Source organism: Helianthus annuus, chromosome 17 (genome assembly GCF_002127325.2).
Source record: "Helianthus annuus cultivar XRQ/B chromosome 17, HanXRQr2.0-SUNRISE, whole genome shotgun sequence".
Taxonomy (NCBI): domain Eukaryota; kingdom Viridiplantae; phylum Streptophyta; class Magnoliopsida; order Asterales; family Asteraceae; genus Helianthus; species Helianthus annuus.
In genome coordinates this window covers 151,971,099-151,988,744 of record NC_035449.2, presented here as the reverse complement: position 1 = coordinate 151,988,744, position 17,646 = coordinate 151,971,099, and positions in this window count along the sequence as shown.

Below are 17,646 nucleotides of genomic sequence, written 5' to 3'. Positions count from 1 at the left end.
CTTCAATTTTAGTGTTAGTGCTTAACTCTTTTAAAAACGTGGCATGAGGGGTTATTAAACAATGATTTTCGAAAGAAGGTGACAAGAGATTAATTTCTTTAAAATTAGACTCTTCTTGAATTTTAACATTATCGGCCTCACCTTTTTCGTTGTTTAACTCATGTGTCGGTTTTTCACTTTCTTGTTCTTCCATTTTTACATTTTCAACTATCTCTACGTTATTATTAAAATTTAATTCTTCTCTTGCGCGGGACTCCTCTTCCCTTGCGCGAGATTCTTTTATGCAACGTTCGATAGCTTTAATGTGTTCTAATATCCTATTGGTTACTTCGGTGAGAGAGAAAGAATTGGGATCCTCAAAGCTTGAATCCGCTTGTTCGATCCTTGGTTCCTCATAGTACCCATATGAAGTAGATGGTTCACACCATTGTTCTTCATTGTAAGTATATGATGGATAAGGGTCGTAACTTTGTTCTTCATAGTACTCATATGAGGTGGGTTGTTCACGCCATGGTTCCTCATAATAAGTGTATGAAGGTTGTGGCTCATATCTCGAGTCATCGAAGTATGAGTATGAAGGCTCATACCTTGGTTCATCAAAATATGAGTATGAGGGAGAAGGTTCATACCTTTGGTCTTCATAGGATGTGTAGAAGTTGATGGCTCGTACCTGGGCTCCTCATAATAGTTGTATGAAGTGGATGGTTGAAACAAGTTACAATATTGTACCGAGTGCGGGTTTCCACAATTAGTGCAATAGTCTCTCATATAATCATCCTCCTCATAGGTGTAGTTGTAACCTCCTGAGTATTGATCCATAAGAATCACTCAGCAGACCACAACTGAGTCTCGGGACCAGAAAACAAAAACAAAGACGGAAACAGAAGCTGGACACGGCCCCGTGTTCAGTGGACACGGCCCCGTGTTCAGGATCTGTATCTGGGCGTTTTAATTAAAGTTACTGGTCACGTTGAGCACGGGGGCGTGTTCAGTGAGCACGACCCCGTGTTCAGACTCTGTATCTGGGTATCTAACTAAAAAAATGCAGCACGGGGGCGTGTTCAGTGAGCACGGCCCCGTGTTCAGGCTACTATAAATGCAAACTAAACTAAAATGCAAAAAAATGTGCGCGCGTTTTAAAAAGGTTTTGAAAAACTGATTAGGCCGTCGATTTTAAGCTTTCTTAAAATCCTTGTGTCCCCGGCAACGGCGCCAAAAACTTGATGTGCGTGTAGTGTAATATATTTTTGATGTATATTTTAAGCCCTTTTTACACTTTTAGCTAAGTTTTAAATTTATAAAACACGATATTTACTAACACTAAACACACATATGGGCAAGTGCACCCATCGTGGACGTAGTATAGTGTTGGTAAGATACCGAGGTCGTCCAAGGACACAAGAGCTTTTAGTACCGGTTTATCCTCAACGTCTAATCAAATCAAAATATTAGAAAAGTTTTTTAAACTAAGAAAATAAAAACTAACTAAATGCTGAAAAATAAAAATAAAAACAGATAGACAAGATGAATCACTTGGATCCGACTCGTGTATTAGTATAACCTTTGATTATTTTTGCACTTTTGCACTTGTTTAAGAGATTATCTTAGTTATTGTAGTAGGCCCCTCTTTTGAAGGCGACGTTACCCTCAACCCAGTAGTTTGAGTCAGCAAGGATACAATCCTAAAGGGTTGGATTATTGGAAGATAATGAATTAAGTTATTAATGCAAATTATGGTAGGCCCCGCTTTTGGCGGGGACGTTACCCTCGACTAAGTAGTCTGAGTCAGCAGGGATACAGTCCTAAATAGCCGGGTTATAGTATTAATAGTAGTTAACTTATGAGGGGGTCAAAGAGTTTGGATCCCCGCCATCCAATACCTATGGGCATTGAAGGAGATCCTACTAAATTTGACCCAGGTCCCTTGCAGGACCTCTAAACGCTGAACAAGGGCAAGACCCTTACCAAACCGTTCCTTTAACCCCCGACCAGGTAGCCAACATACCTCCATATAGACCGTGGAGATATGAATGGTGAAAATCTTTTATTTTATATAGACAGCAAAATAATGCCAAGACACCACGGACAAACGATAAGGAAAGATCACCTTCAACATAAGCAACTAGTTATTAAAGTCATTAATACAAAACCAAATAAAAAGTGCAAAAGATTAAAAATAAAAAGTATTATACTAAACACTTGTCTTCACCAAGTGATGTAAGAGACTTAGGCAAACATGGCCTTGATTGTCAAGAACTCTTACGATCAATCTTGGATCCCGAGACGACTCACACACTCTATGATGGACGATGGATGATGGTGGTGGATGATGGTGTTGTGATGGTGGTGGGTGGTGGATGAAGTGTGAGAGAGGTGGTGTGCCAAGGGATGAGTTGCAATGAAACCAAGCACTCCTATTTATAGGCTGAACAGAAGGCTGGGCACGGCCCCGTGTCCGCTGGACACGCCCCCGTGCCTGTCTGACACTCTCTCTCTTCATTAATGGTAATTCGCAATTACAATTAATGCGCCTGCTGTACTTTCGCCACGCCCCCGTGTCCGCTGGACACGGCCCCGTGGTGGGCAATAGAAGCTTCTATAGGTTTGTCTTTTCTGCTGCTTCTTGGGCACGGCCCCGTGCTGGCTGAGCACGGGGCGTGTTCAGTCTTCTGCATTCTCTATTTTGCTTGGGAGGATGCTGTTGAGGGGTCGGGCAATCCACTTATGTTCCTTTTCTTGTATTTATGTTAGATTTAGCTGTCTTTTTGCTTCTTTTATGAATTTGAGCTCATTTAATCCTGAAAATACAAAAGGAAGACAAAACACTCTTTTTCCAACATTAGTACTTAAAAAGGGTTAGTTTTATGTCTCATTTGATGTAATTTATATGTTGTATTTTACACACATCAACCCTCAACACTTTTTACACAACTAAAGTGGTATAAATAAATTGGATGTGATAATAAATAAATATTTTATGTGTTTACACTCTCTTTGTTGAGCGCTTTCCAACTAACTTAGATGCGTCTAAAATTAGTTAATATAAATAATATATCAATACATGCACAGGGAGATAACCTCTATCTCTCTCTATACATACATAGATATATAGAGAGAGATAAAATGAAAAGAGATGCGAAAATAAGATTTAGGGTGTGAGAATAGTGGAAGCCATAAAATAGCAATCTTTCCCTTCAACCCATAAACACACTTGTGCACTAATTGCATGCATGAGCTAGAAGAGTGATACATAGATATATATACCTGCACATTTTGAATAAGTGATTTAATACTCTTAAGTTTTCTGTGAGGCCATCTCTTTATGTTAAACTCTTGGCATCTTTTCTTCAGCAAAGTTAACCCCACCCCCAGTTTCTCGGCTGCCACGGCTATCGGCAACTCAAAATGCTTATCTATCTCTTCCAACTCTAGCGGTCTTGATCTCCACGTCCCATTCCTGCCACCTTGATCAGTAGCAGTTGTTCCGCTACATGTTTTACCACTATGATCGTCAATGCAAGTAAGCATTGGCAAGTCACAGTTGTCCCAACAGTCCCACAAGTTTAGATATTCATCAATGGGATCGAAATATGGATACCCTAATTCAGAAAAGTGATCTTGGTTTGGATGTTGATCCATTTTTTAAGGGAAAATGTAAAGAGGGTTATGGATGTGATTGGTTTATAGTTTATATATATGATTGTTGAAAGTGTGGGAAATGTGCCAACGGTTACGTGAGTTACTTGTAATAAATAGGGAAGGAGTAAAACATTTTCCAATTAAACTTCACAGGTCGCACACTCCATTTCGTAACCGACATGTATTAATTACACATGTATTAATCACACAATCAATGACTTGAGTTAATATTTGTTAATTGGTAACTGATAATCATTATAAAGGAGACAACTTGAAAGACACAAATGTATTCAAGAGGCTCATAATTAAGGTTGTAAAAAAGTTGATATAACTAAATTTTTAAGTATATATAAATATAGATAATGTTGACAAAAATTTAAAAGTGTTAGGTGGTAGACACAACCTAATCCAACTTGTTTAGACCTTTACATAAAAAATAATTGACCTGAACCCATTATAATCCTTCCCAACTTCCATATTTTTCCACCTCTAGTTTTTGTGCGTTGACCAAAAAAGTGAAGTTAAAAAATCATACAAATATACACCGTTGAAGGAGATCCCTTTTCTAAGCAAATCTCTAACGCTTGTGTGAATCCATAATTGCTTGATAAGTTGGGATCATGGCCCATGTATTGTATAACAATGGTATACAATAGCAAATGCAAGCTGCACAAAAGGGCAACTATTAAAATCATTATTCCTATCAAATTAAATATAATAAACACAACTAACATTTAGGTTTGAGGAGTTTTGATTATGTTTACCATTTCAAAGATTGGTGCACTTACACTTGTAGTTTCAAGGGAGCATTAAGTCTAATTCCTGGTGTGCAGAATTTGGATTTCTTTAACTCTTGATGATTATGTAAAACGCCAACAAAATTCATCATAAATTCAATAACAATTTTGTCATGAATTTTAAAGAAAAATTTAAAAGTTAAAAAATGTAGGATAAAATATATATTAATACAACGTATTTCACAAAATTCCAACAAAGATTGATGGTTGATACTTGATTCAATAAAACCAAATACTATGAAAAAAAAATATTTAAAACATACACACCTGCTTCAATGGCTTTTTCCTTAGAATTCAAACCCATGAAATCTCTCTCCATGTTGCATCGTTTTCATATAAAGGTAGTTAAAAAATCCAAACAGCATACACTTTCACATATATTCACACTTAGCTCAAAAATTATGCCCTAAATTTCAAAACATTGAAGGAACTGCAAAAATTAATATAGAGTAAAGTTAAAAACTTGCAATGTTTCTCACCTCTGCTCATAAGCAACATCCTTGCTGAAGAAAAACCCAACCCTAACGGATTGAACCACCTACGCTGAGAGCAAAACAACTCATAAAAATTAGGGTTTCTTAGTAATTCACTGATATCTGATTCAAGGAACAGAAATACCAGACCACATACAATCGTTGCCGGTCTCTGGTGAAGACGCGCTAAACAAACGACAAACGACTGACGATCCTGGAATGCAAAATCAGCCTCGAAATCACCATATAAACTAACGATAGTCACGAAAACCAAGAACACAACCATCGTCGCTTTGATTCCTTGTCGTGTTTGACGGAAACAATGGACGCTTCTGTAGCTTTTTTGTGTGGCGGTGGTATGACAGAAGAAAAAAAAACCGACCATAAAACCTAGAAAAGAATAAAAGAGAAGGGAAAGGGGTTAGAAGGAGGTGGAAGAAGCAAACGACGGTGGAGAAAACAAAAAAAAAACTGTGAATAATGGGGAGAAAACTCAAGGGTTTTAGACAGGAAAAGAGACAGTTGGGATTCTGTATCTTAGATGTTGGAGAAGGATTTCTCAATTCTAGCCCTAAAGTGTCTTAAAAGTGTAGTTACATGACTTTAAAAGTGAGTTACACCTATCATTATTTAGATTCATAAATGTATTGCCCATTAAATTATTATTTAATCTAATAAATTATTAATATTGGATGGTGCTAAAAAGACAATTTTACCCTTAAACTAATCTCATTTTGTATTGTACCATAAGCATAAATACTTGTATTTACTCAATTTTTACCGTCATCCTTATGAAATGCTTGTATTTAAGAGGCTCATAATGAAGGTTGTAAAAAAGTTGATATAACTAAATTTTTAAGTATACATAGATTATTCGACCCAAATAGTTTTAAAAACTATTTAATATATAGTTGGTTGGAATATTCTACCAATTAATTGGCCTGTATATGGGTGACCTTTCTAATAAAATAAAAGTATATAAAAACTCATATAATTAGACGGATAGATTACAGGTAAGTTGATTGTTAGAAATATGAAGTACCTAGACGGGCCTAGTGACCGTCTAATAATTAAATTGTATAAATATATTATATTTGGACTTACTCCGTTTAATGAAACTTGGTTCAAAATGTACAAATATTCTCGTTCTAGTGACATATTCCTTATTTTATAAAACGTCATATTTTAAAAGTTATACGCGCCAAATAAGTGAAGCAGTTAAATTAATTATAATAATAAAATAATAATAAAGTTAACATTTGAGACTTTGAAATTTTGTAGGTGTCGAGATATAGGAATCAAAATAAAATAATAAATAAAATTTAAAACTCTATCTACAAACTATGCATGATGGACGGGTGTGTATGAACGTGGAGCCATTTGAGGCCTCCAACATTTTGGAGAAAGTAGTATAAATAGTACATAACAATTCGATCAAAAAAATTATCCTTCTACTCTATCTTTCGCCTACTCTCTCCACACACACACACACACACACACATATATATATATATATATATTATTTACCCTATAATAATAATAAAGTCATGCCCCGTTTTAAGTGTTTTAACAACTGATCACCGCTACCCTTTCCGATTGATCTGGAGCCCCATAACGCATGTCAAGGCTCTGCCCGGCTAAGTTCGTTTGGGTTCGGTCTCGTGACATAGGATAAGGTTGATTTAGTGGTAGGTAAAGGGTACTGTACAAATTCCCTTATCGTACATTACGTACGCTACAATCTCAGCCGTCCGATCATCTTCCCGCAATGAAAATCGCATGTTTTTTTTTTTGTAATAATTTCGCATGTGATAATTTTGTTGAAATAGCAGGTGTTTTTTTGTAACAATTTCGCATGTGTTAATTCAATTTCGCATGTGATAATTTTGATGAAATAGAAGGTTGTTTTTTGTAACAATTTCGCATGTGATAATTCAATTTCGCATGTGATAATTTTGATGAAATAGCAGGTTGTTTTTTTGTAACAATTTCGCATGTGATAATTCAATTTCGCATGTGATAATTTTGATGAAATAGCATGTTGTTTTTTGTAACAATTTCGCATGTGTAATTTTTGATGAAATTGCATGTTAAAAAACCAACATGCGAAATTGTTACAAACTAACAACATGCGAATTCAATGCGGGAAGATGATCGGACGGCTGAGATTGTAGCGTACGTAATGTACGATAAGCGCATTTGTACGTTAACCAGCCCCTATATAGGTGTATATATATATATATATATATATTTTAAATAGCTCGGGAGTTATACCCAAGATTTATACCAGGAGGCTTTCTAATTAAACCCTAAAGTTACAAAGTGGGTCCATTCTCTTTTCTCACTATTTTATTCCCTTTTTGTGATATAATTATATTCAAAAATGTCCTAAAACGCTCCGTAAGTGAAAACCCGGACCCCTGAAACCCCACTGTGCATGGAAAATCAAGAAATCAAGAATTCTGGTCTTCAGGCGGGCCGCGTAAAGATTAAGCATAGTCTACGCAGGCCGCGACAGCTTGTAGGTCTCCGGATATGCATGAAGGCCACGTGTCGTCACACGTGTCACAACCACCAATGACTCAGCAACCCTTATCGCCACCTTTATGGCCACGAGGGCCGCGTAAAGGTTAAAAGAGGGCTCACGCGGGCCGCGTGAGACCCAAGTTTCAGCTATAAATAGGACAGGCTACGAGCTTTCATCTGGTGTCGAAATCATTTCTTGAAAACGAAAACATACTGCTCAATTTCGAAAATTAATATAGCGAGGCGCTGCTACGATACAGGGTATTAACTCGATCGCTGCTACGATTCAATATCTGATCGATTGAAACTATCCGAGGAATGTTTAAGTGCTGCTCAAACCCGCGTTATACTTTGTCATTCGTCGTGATTCCGACAGGATGTTTGAGTGTTGCCCGAACTCGGGCTATACTTTGTCATTCGTTGCGAATCTGCTGGATGTTTAAGTATCGCACTTTATCATTTGTTGTGAGGTTTTAATCTCGTGAGCTTATCGTAAAAGTTGTATTCCTTTACTTACCTAGTTTCGTGTGCATTATTATTTAAATTAGGTTATCAGGCTTATCAGTAGGTTAAACTCTACCCCATACACTTACAATCAAAGTAGATGCTAATTCTCAGAAGAATTTGAATCAGGAAGCTTGTTAAATGAATACTGCATGCTTATAATGTGAGTCATTCTCTTTTTATTAACTGTTTTACAATACTCCATATTTTCAAAGGTTATAATTACAGGGATTAAGTCGTGGTTATCTTAATCACTGGCTAGTGGGGTATTGTGCACATTACTAATTTCTCACGGGTTAGGCTAATAAATCCTCACCGTGATAAACGTCACTACTTGGGGAAAGACCCAATAGTGGTATGACCATCGTCAGCAAGTGACAAAGTGCCAGATAAAAATAAGATAGAAGCCATTGTAATCACTCTTATGCTGTAATTTATAACCAAGGGTCATTTTATAAAAATGAATGAACTCACTCAGTATTTCCTGCTGACAAAACCTTTTTACAACGCGTTTCAGGTAATTACAGTAGATCGGAATAAGAGATGGATACGGCACTAAAAGGCTTACAGAAGTGGCTTAATTTTTATCAATTAAATTAAATTAAGAAAAGTTATTTTATGTATTCGGGTTATCCCATATTAAAGCTACCTTTGTAAAAACATGGGTTTTATCCCATCTATTTAATAAATAAAATCCGGTGTTTCTAAACTCTAATATTTTTCCTAACTCACGGTTCTGATGAAATTTCCACTGCAATGTTTTTAAAATAACCACCGGTACCATTTGGCTACTCGCGGCTCCCGATTCCGTCCAGGGTGGGGTCGGGGGTCATGCCAGAAGGTGGTATCAGAGCCACTGATATAAGCCTGTAGGTGTTGTGCTAATAATACCTAAGCATATATAAAAGAGTTAGGAGATTGCTATTAACTGGTAGCACACATGGTAGCATTTAGACTTGAACTTAAGAAAAGATGCCTTAGTATAAGCTTTGAGATAAGCTAAATACTTGTGTAAATAAAGTGTGAAGGGTTTTTGGTATGCCATGAGAATGATAACTAGAACGTTGCAAGTATAATAAATAAGCAATAACACTTGACCACTTTTATTTCTTATTTATTAGTACTACTTTGTTCTAGAACATGATCCGTCATGTGAAGACTAATTTGCTTAGTCTTTGTTGAAGGTCATAATGCACTTTTGCAAATCATGATTTAAGAAAAATACTATTTATGGGAAATATAAATTTTCTCCGACAAGACTGGGTATGGTGTAGCAGACTCTCCAACTTGTCCGGATATAACGGGGTTACCTCTCCGGCCAGAACCGGGTAAGAAGGTATATAATATGTCAAACAAGTGACAAAACAACAACAACAACAACCATACCTAGTAAATCCCACAAATAGCAAAGCTACTTATAGAGTCTGGGGAGGGTGGGATGTAGACAGACCTTGCCTCTATCCCTAGGGATAGAGAGGCTGCTTCCAGAGAGACCCTCAGCTCCAAAACGAACCGCATGCCAATACACCAAGTCAAAGAATATAGAATATAGAAAAAGAAGCCACCAATAGCAAGACCAATACCAAGAAAGTGATAAGAGTGACACAATACAATGTAAATCAAGTATAATAGCACGTAACATCATTTGGGCATAACACAAGGAGACAATCACCGGTAAAGTCACTTAAGGGATAAGAAAACCTACGTCCCTGAAATACACCTAAGACCTTACTGTAATACCCTCTAGAGGTCCTGAACCCTAATCCTACGCCTCCACGAAGTCCTATCTTGGATCATGTCCTCAGAAAGATGCAACTCTAGTAAATCATGCCTAATCTGCTCATCCCATGTCAGTTTGGGTCTGCCTCTTCCTCTCCTCCCCTCCACAGTAAGAGTTTCCACTACTCTAACTGGTGCCGTCGTTTGCCTCCGCTTCACATGCCCAAACCATCTCAACCTCCCCTCCTTAATCTTATCCGATATACTAGCCACTCCTAATCTCTCCCTGAAAACCTCATTTCTTATCCGATCTAACCTCGTGTGTCCGCACATCCACCTCAGCATCCTCATCTCTGCTACCTCCATTTTGCGCGCTTGTGTCTTCTTGATAGCCCAACAGTCTGTCCCATATAGCATAGCGGGCCTAACTGCTACCCTGTAAAATTTCCCCTTTAGTTTAGTTGGGAACCTCCTATCGCACAATACTCCACTGGCTGCCCTCCATCTACACCAGCCTGCCTGTATGCGATGGGTTACATCACTATCTATGTCACCATCTCTTTGTACAAACGACCCCAAATACTTAAATTTAGTTACCTGTGGGACCAATTGATCCTCAATTGTGATTTGGGTGTCATCGTCATCGGCTGAACCACTGAAATCGCAGTGTAGATACTCAGTCTTTGATCGACTAATCCTTAGGCCCTTTCCCTCTAGAGCTACACGCCACTCCTCTACCCTCGCGTTCAGGCACTGTTTAGTCTCCGAAATCAAGACAATATCGTCTGCAAAAAGCATGCACCACGGAATTGTCTCCTGAATCAACTTGGACAACTCATCCAAGACAACCGCAAAAAGAAAAGGGCTCAACGCAGACCTTTGGTGTAGTCCTACCTCCACAGGAAAGAAGTTTGTATCCCCTACAGGCGCGCGAACACTAGTTTCTGTTCTATCGTATGTATCCTTAATTATGTCTATATACTTCCTAGGTAGCCCTCGACCCTCCAAACTATCCCAAATCAGTTGTCGTGGGACACTGTCATATGCCTTTTCAAGGTCGATAAACACCATATGTAAATCTTGCTTCTTCGATCTATATTTTTCCATCAATCTTCTTAGAATATGTATCGCTTCTGTAGTTGACCTCCCTTTCATGAAACCAAATTGGTTTACTGAAACCTGAGACAAAATTTCCCTAAATAGTATCATGACCAGATATCTGACTGGTTCTTGGAAATATGAATCTGTTAAATACATTGACCTTACTAAGGGTATGTATATTACAGCATGTGAAATATATGATTATATAGATATGTATATCTATAAGGAAATCCAACAACCATAAGGATTGGCAATCTGGAATAAAGCACAAGCATATGTGTCAATAATAAATCTAGATTTCTTTATCAAGAATCTCTTGCATATATCTTTAAATCCGATATCAAACATTATTTCGTTTGATCATATGTCTCGTAACTCATGCAACAAAATAAACGACGGGAACCCTTTAAGTTGGTACGCCATCAAAAGTATAAAGAATTTCCAATGCGTTACCATAAACTATTAACGCAAGTAAGAAGCATGTAAAATTGTGCTAGTGCACAAAAGAACACATGAAACTTAAAATTACACGTCCACAGACGTTGAAGTATATCACACACGACTTTTAAGACAAGACCTTTGGAAAATATGATTGGGCACGACAATAACAATGCTAATCCCAGCAGTGGAAGAATTACTAATCAAAAAGCAGCACTTGGCCACGTGATCCTACAAACAACATGAATCTTGCTGAGGTACGATAGAACAAGATTTCACAACAATCAGTGCATAGTCTAATCCAATTTTTGACGCTGCAAAAGGAGTAACATACCTTTGCAATTCCCTATTTCATTTTATTCGACATTCCCTAGTAATGTCACTTAACAACGGCTATCACACAAAATTCCAGATAAAATTCTTAAATTTCTTTTGTTAAAATTCTGACCTCTGTGAATAGACTTTTACATTTCTACTCTCCTAATGGTTATCATGGGGATTTCTTTCATAATCGCAAATACTTGGTTGTTTCATTTCTTGGTAAATCCACACGTTACACATGCACTGTCTGTTGCGCATGTGGTTCGTTTGATTTATGAAGACCACTGGAGGGCTTCATTCCAATTTGTTGTTTTATCAAAACTCAAATATCGTTCCACTATACTTGATCTTTGCATTGTAAACAGCATTTTGCAAAACGAAGATTCTTTAATATCTAATCGATGAATTTCTTGAAAAACTCGATTTTCTTTTGAATGGTATACATGGTTTTGTTTGTGACAACCCCCACCAAATGGTATACATGGTTTTGTATGTGACAACCCCCACCAAATCAGGTATCCGTACGACTTAATCAATAATTAATTACTGCTTAATTACTGCGCTTGATTGAAATTATGGATAAACTGCTACTTGAATACTGATATGTACACATACTTGCATCATACTTTATTAACTGTCACTCTATTATTTACGTACAGAACTTTAGTGACAAACTTGATGCACAAAAGCACAGTAGCACAATGAACGGATAACCTATCGGACATGCTGATATAGCCAGCATCAGGCAGACACTGCCTCTAAGGCCTGTATGAGCCACGAATAGTTTACTACACTAGTAGAGAGTGTAGGGAAAAGAGGATTGTAGAACTGCGTCACTAGGTGATAGTTATAGTGACCGGATGTGCCAAAAATATGATTTAAACACAAATTCTGCACTTTAAAGAAAAAAATTCAGCATTTAGCTAACTAGTAAAGTGCCCAAAACATGAGAAAAATATTACTAGTCCAAAGTGTCGGGAATAAATTGTGTCACTTAAAGTAATATTAACGGCACTTTATACACTTATTTAGCACTTTAACGGAGTAATATCCAACCGTACAACCGGACTTAACCCGGGACACAAAAATATTGTCAATGACACTATTTTTCTTTTTCTGAGTCAGTTAGGATCCCCAAATACCCTAACACCCGTTATATATTACAACACACATAATACACTTAGTTGTTTCCTAACTTACCTAACTAAATGCTTAACTAATTAGTTAAAATCCCAACTAAATAGCCCTCCCCCCAACCGAACGGTTTCTCCAAGGAGACATCACCACACAATGTTTGATTATTATATTTACACTTGTCTAATATCACCACTACATATTACCTTATGGATAATGAGAGTGCATGAATTATAAATTAGACCAAAAGGGTTAGACTTTCATTCAAATACATCAACATTTTACAAAAAAAAAAAAAATCTCATCTTTCTCCACTCTTGGCTACTCTCGGCCGAGAGCTACCTCACACCCACCATCTTTTTCCAATTCCATTATTGGCATTTTATATACATTCAAGTGTGAAAGGGTTCATACGAAGAGGCTCGGTGCATACGGAATCGCAAGGACCTCACCACATTGCTTTTAACCACCCATTTTTCGACTAGTTTCTTCCCTAGCCTCGAGCTAGTAGTAAGTGACTCTAAACGCCTTTTTGATCTATTCTAAAGTGGTTAATAAGAATTTTGTCGGTTGAAAATTATGAACACTAGAGATCAAGTTTAAAGTCTACAAAAAAAAAAAATAAATAAATAAACAAAGTGGTTAATAAGTAAATAATAGTGTAAAACTTATAAATCTAGATTTGTTATGATTATTTATTGTTGTTAATTGCTAGTATGGGAATGGATCGTCATCGAACCACGCTAGAGCATGTTCATAAAACATGAACTAGCCTTATGTTTAGTCGTAAAGTTTCTAGATGACGAACCCTTTCCAACATAAACATGAACTTATGTAAAAACAATTTTTCTTATGAAATGGAGTTCTAAACTAGCGGATCTAAAGATCCACAAGTGGTATTTTCAAAGAACCAACTGTAAGACGAAACCATATTTTAAAGCCGGACCTTTCATAAGCTAGAGGTGTTTTTGTGAACACACAAGTGTGTAGACACTTGTGTAACAAAAAGTTTCAACAAAGAATTATTTTTATAATTTTTTTGACTAGAAGTTGTAAAACTTCATATTCTTTAAAAATAAGGTTTTCAAAGAAATGATTTTATTTTTAGAAATGGAAAGATCCACTAAAGATGTTGAAAAGTTACTACATATCTTACACAAACCACAAGTTCATGTATTTTGCGATTTATATTTATTTTGACTATTTTGATGATGAAACTTTGTTGATTGATGTTGGGAACCTTGTTGGTTTGAATTTTAAAAGAAAACGATACGCTTGAAAGCGTGGCCACCTCCAGTTACAGGGGAAACTCTGGCGAAATTTTTCCAAAAACCTAACGCTTGGAAACATTTTCATCACAAGTGTTATAAATGTATTTTTAACTTGTTTTCAAAATGTAAATTTCGCCACGACCTTATTTACAAAATATCGGAGGTGGGATTTTCACAAAATAAAAACTTGATAAATGTATATTTAGTATATATTTTTCATAACCACACTTATGAGGTTTTATGATCATTTTGTGAATTATACGAATATTATTTTTAGGGTAAAAATAATATTACCAAATGTTAACGATTCCAAAATAATACCTACGCCTTCATAATAAATAATAAGTTACAACGGTATAAATATTACCACCCGACCTATATCCATAACTTACGCATTTTTGGAAAATACTAATGAACGCGTATTTTGACAAGGATATTATTTTGGAAAAATTGTGTGAAATAAAATATAATATTTTTGGGAAAAATATTTATATTTTGGAGTTAGAATTAAAATATATATTAAGTGAGACTTAATAATATAATCCGAGGATACAGAAACACACATGTATTAAATTCCCCATCCTTGGGAAGGAAAATATTTACCAAATATTTACAAGGTGTAAACACGAAATGGTTGTCTAACTATTTCCCCAAAGACTTAAACCTTAAGCTAAGGCACGACCGTCCGTCTAATAGAGTTAGTACGTGTAGGTCGTCGCACAGCCGCTTGATCAGGGATACACTTGGTAGAGACGCACCACTGTGAGTTCATGTCCCCCTTTTCTCTAACTGTTTTCAGTTTACTTAACTGCGGGGGTGAAATACATGTTACTATGATTTACGAGTACTTTACAACGGTATGTTTAACGTAAGGAGGTGTTATACGATCATGTGAGTGGATAGGAACAACATGGGGCCATTAGTCCTCATGGAGGGACCGAGGGACAGGAGCGGTAGATCTATCTGGGTGTAGCGAGCCCAGCCCCCGGCCAAACTAGAAACGGACCGTGGGGTGACTTTGTCCACATACTTTGCCGTGGCGAAATCTGCTAGGTTTGAGTCTCCCTATTTGCACTTCACATATGTCAGTGGCCTTGCAAACCATTGGTGATCACAAGTCCTCTTACACTGCTACATACCAAAACTATTTTTATACTCACAAATGTTTTACATACTCACCTACACGTGAACTCGCTCAACATTATTGTTGATTTTTCAACTCACATGTATTTCAGGAAATTAAACGGATCTGGCACGGTATGGAACGTTTTTCCGCTGCACTGGTCATGAAGTCATCAGGGTTTAGGGTTGTGTCTCTTACCTGGACAAGACACAATCCCTAAATCACGTTTATGTTTTGTTATAAGTTGTAATGTTACTGAACAAGGTTATGGTTGCATGATAAAAACAATGGTATTGTATGTTGTTTTCAAAAACCTAATGGATGACTTGCATGGTTTTTAAATTCATATAGCTTTGTTATGATTAAGCTATGGTATTAAGAAGTCACACAAATTAACCACGCTTCCGCAAAGCCAGGGTGTGACAGCTTGGTATCAGAGCTCTGATCATAGCGAACTAGGATTCTTTCTTGAGTCTAGACTATGATCACTAGGGCTCTCACGAAAACATTTTCTGCATACCACTTAAGTCCAGATCCAAAACGTTTTTACAAACAAATGTTGAGCACATTTTATTTATTAATTATAGGCTCAGTCTTGGAGGCTGAGGCTCGGTCTTGGAGGCCGAGGCTCGGTCTGGGAGATCGAGGTAGTTGGCTAGTGGGACTAGGAGAATTGGCTAGTGGGACTAGGAGAATTGGCTAGTGGGACTAGGAAGAGCAGTCTGAGAGGCTGGAAGGCTAGTGGGACTAGGAAGAGCAGTCTGAGAGGCTGGAAGGCTAGTGGGACTAGGAGAATTATTTGATTTCTTATTTGGTGACTAATATGTTTATATGATTATATGATTGATTGTTATACGTATGTGTCACAAATGCCATGCCTTCATCATGTACTAGAAAGATGGACATTACGAATCCCATGGCCATAGTATCAGACGGCATAGTTTCATCGGAGCACGAGGTGTACATTTCCGATACTACCGGCACAGACGATGACGACTTTCGGCCCTTTTGCGCTGCCTGATGTCGTAACAGAGCCTACTGATGGCCATCTCGTTGGGAATTTGCCACTCACGGTGATCCCTTCTCTTGTGCCCCTTGCCGGATATCCCATTGTTGATATGCCCCCCGACGTGGCCTCTGACGACAATAACGATCTACTAGAGGAGGACCCATTCGAGGGCGAGGCCTATTGCTGCTGGTATTAGCCTACTGCTTGCGGACGCTCCTGCAGGGGAAACTCATGCCCATTGCCATGTCCCAGACTCATTTGAGATACTGACATCCGCATTTTCGCATATACAGGGAGTGCAGCACCATTCACACGACGCCGACCCTGGTACGGCATCATCAGCTGCACCGATTCCCACACATAGCTTTGAGTTTGATCACAGTATTGAGGGTGATCCTGTTCTTCCATCTGGTTTTGATCCAGACCATGACCTTGAGTTCATACACTCAGACCAGCCCTGGGAGGATCCTGCAACCCTCTGTGATGGTTGATCCAGCTGATTTTGAGATGGAGTTTGTTGATCCGGGGCCAGCCGTGGCCCCTAAGCCAGGTGTTGCTCCTAACACCGCATTGGAGCATGACCCTGTTCATGCCGATGCACCTGCTGTTGCTCCTTGATTGATTATCTGCTTGGACGAGAGAAAATTTGGGGTAACTGTGCAAGACAATTTATTATTACGGGGGCCCACGTAATAACGACTTGTAGTGCACAGAAATCCTGGTTGACTCTGCGGGTCAAGCTAATGAAAACCAATGTAGCAGGAAACAACTCGAACACGAATGACCAAGGCAATGGAGCCTCGAGTTCATTCTATTTCAAGCAACAAGCCAAATTGGCAAGCCTACGTGAAGGCTCAGAAAATTTATTTCCCCACCCATACATTGAGTATATTTATGTGTGAAATTGGGTGAGTACATGATGGCTTATGGTGCTATGTATCTCATAGACAATTGGAAAGTTGTCTAACCCACTTCATGCCATTTCGGCAGAAGAATGCCACCCAGGCGTGACACAAACACCAGTATGTTGCCAAGGATAGAAGCCGAGCTGCAAAAACGCAACTCGCAGGCAATTGCACGACATGAAGCTCTCCGCTTTTAGCACAGCAATGGCACAACTGGAAATAATCCCCCAGCGGACCGCACCTATAAGCAGTTCCTAAACTGCAAGCCTTTGAACTTCGACGAAACAGAAAGCGCCATTGCATTTGTTCGTTGGCATGAAAAGATTGACTCCATTCTAAGAAAGACAAACTGTTCGCCCCAAATGGAATGATACCTTTACCTCAAGGTCATTACTAGACGGCACACTCTCATGGTGGGACCATCATGTGCAGGCCCTTAGCACGGATGCTACTTATGCACTGAGCTGGGACGAGCTCAAGGAAATGATTGAGAAGAAATGTTGTTCTAGGACTAGAATTCAGAAGCTTAAGGTGGAGTTCTGAAATTTGAAAATGGAGAGACCCGAGATTCCTTAACATGTCTAGAAATCGCACGACTTGCCTAGGGTCGTCCCCTACTAAGTCATTATTGTTGTATGACACAGTTATGTACATATAAGCTTTACATCGTGGTCTCGATTTGTGGT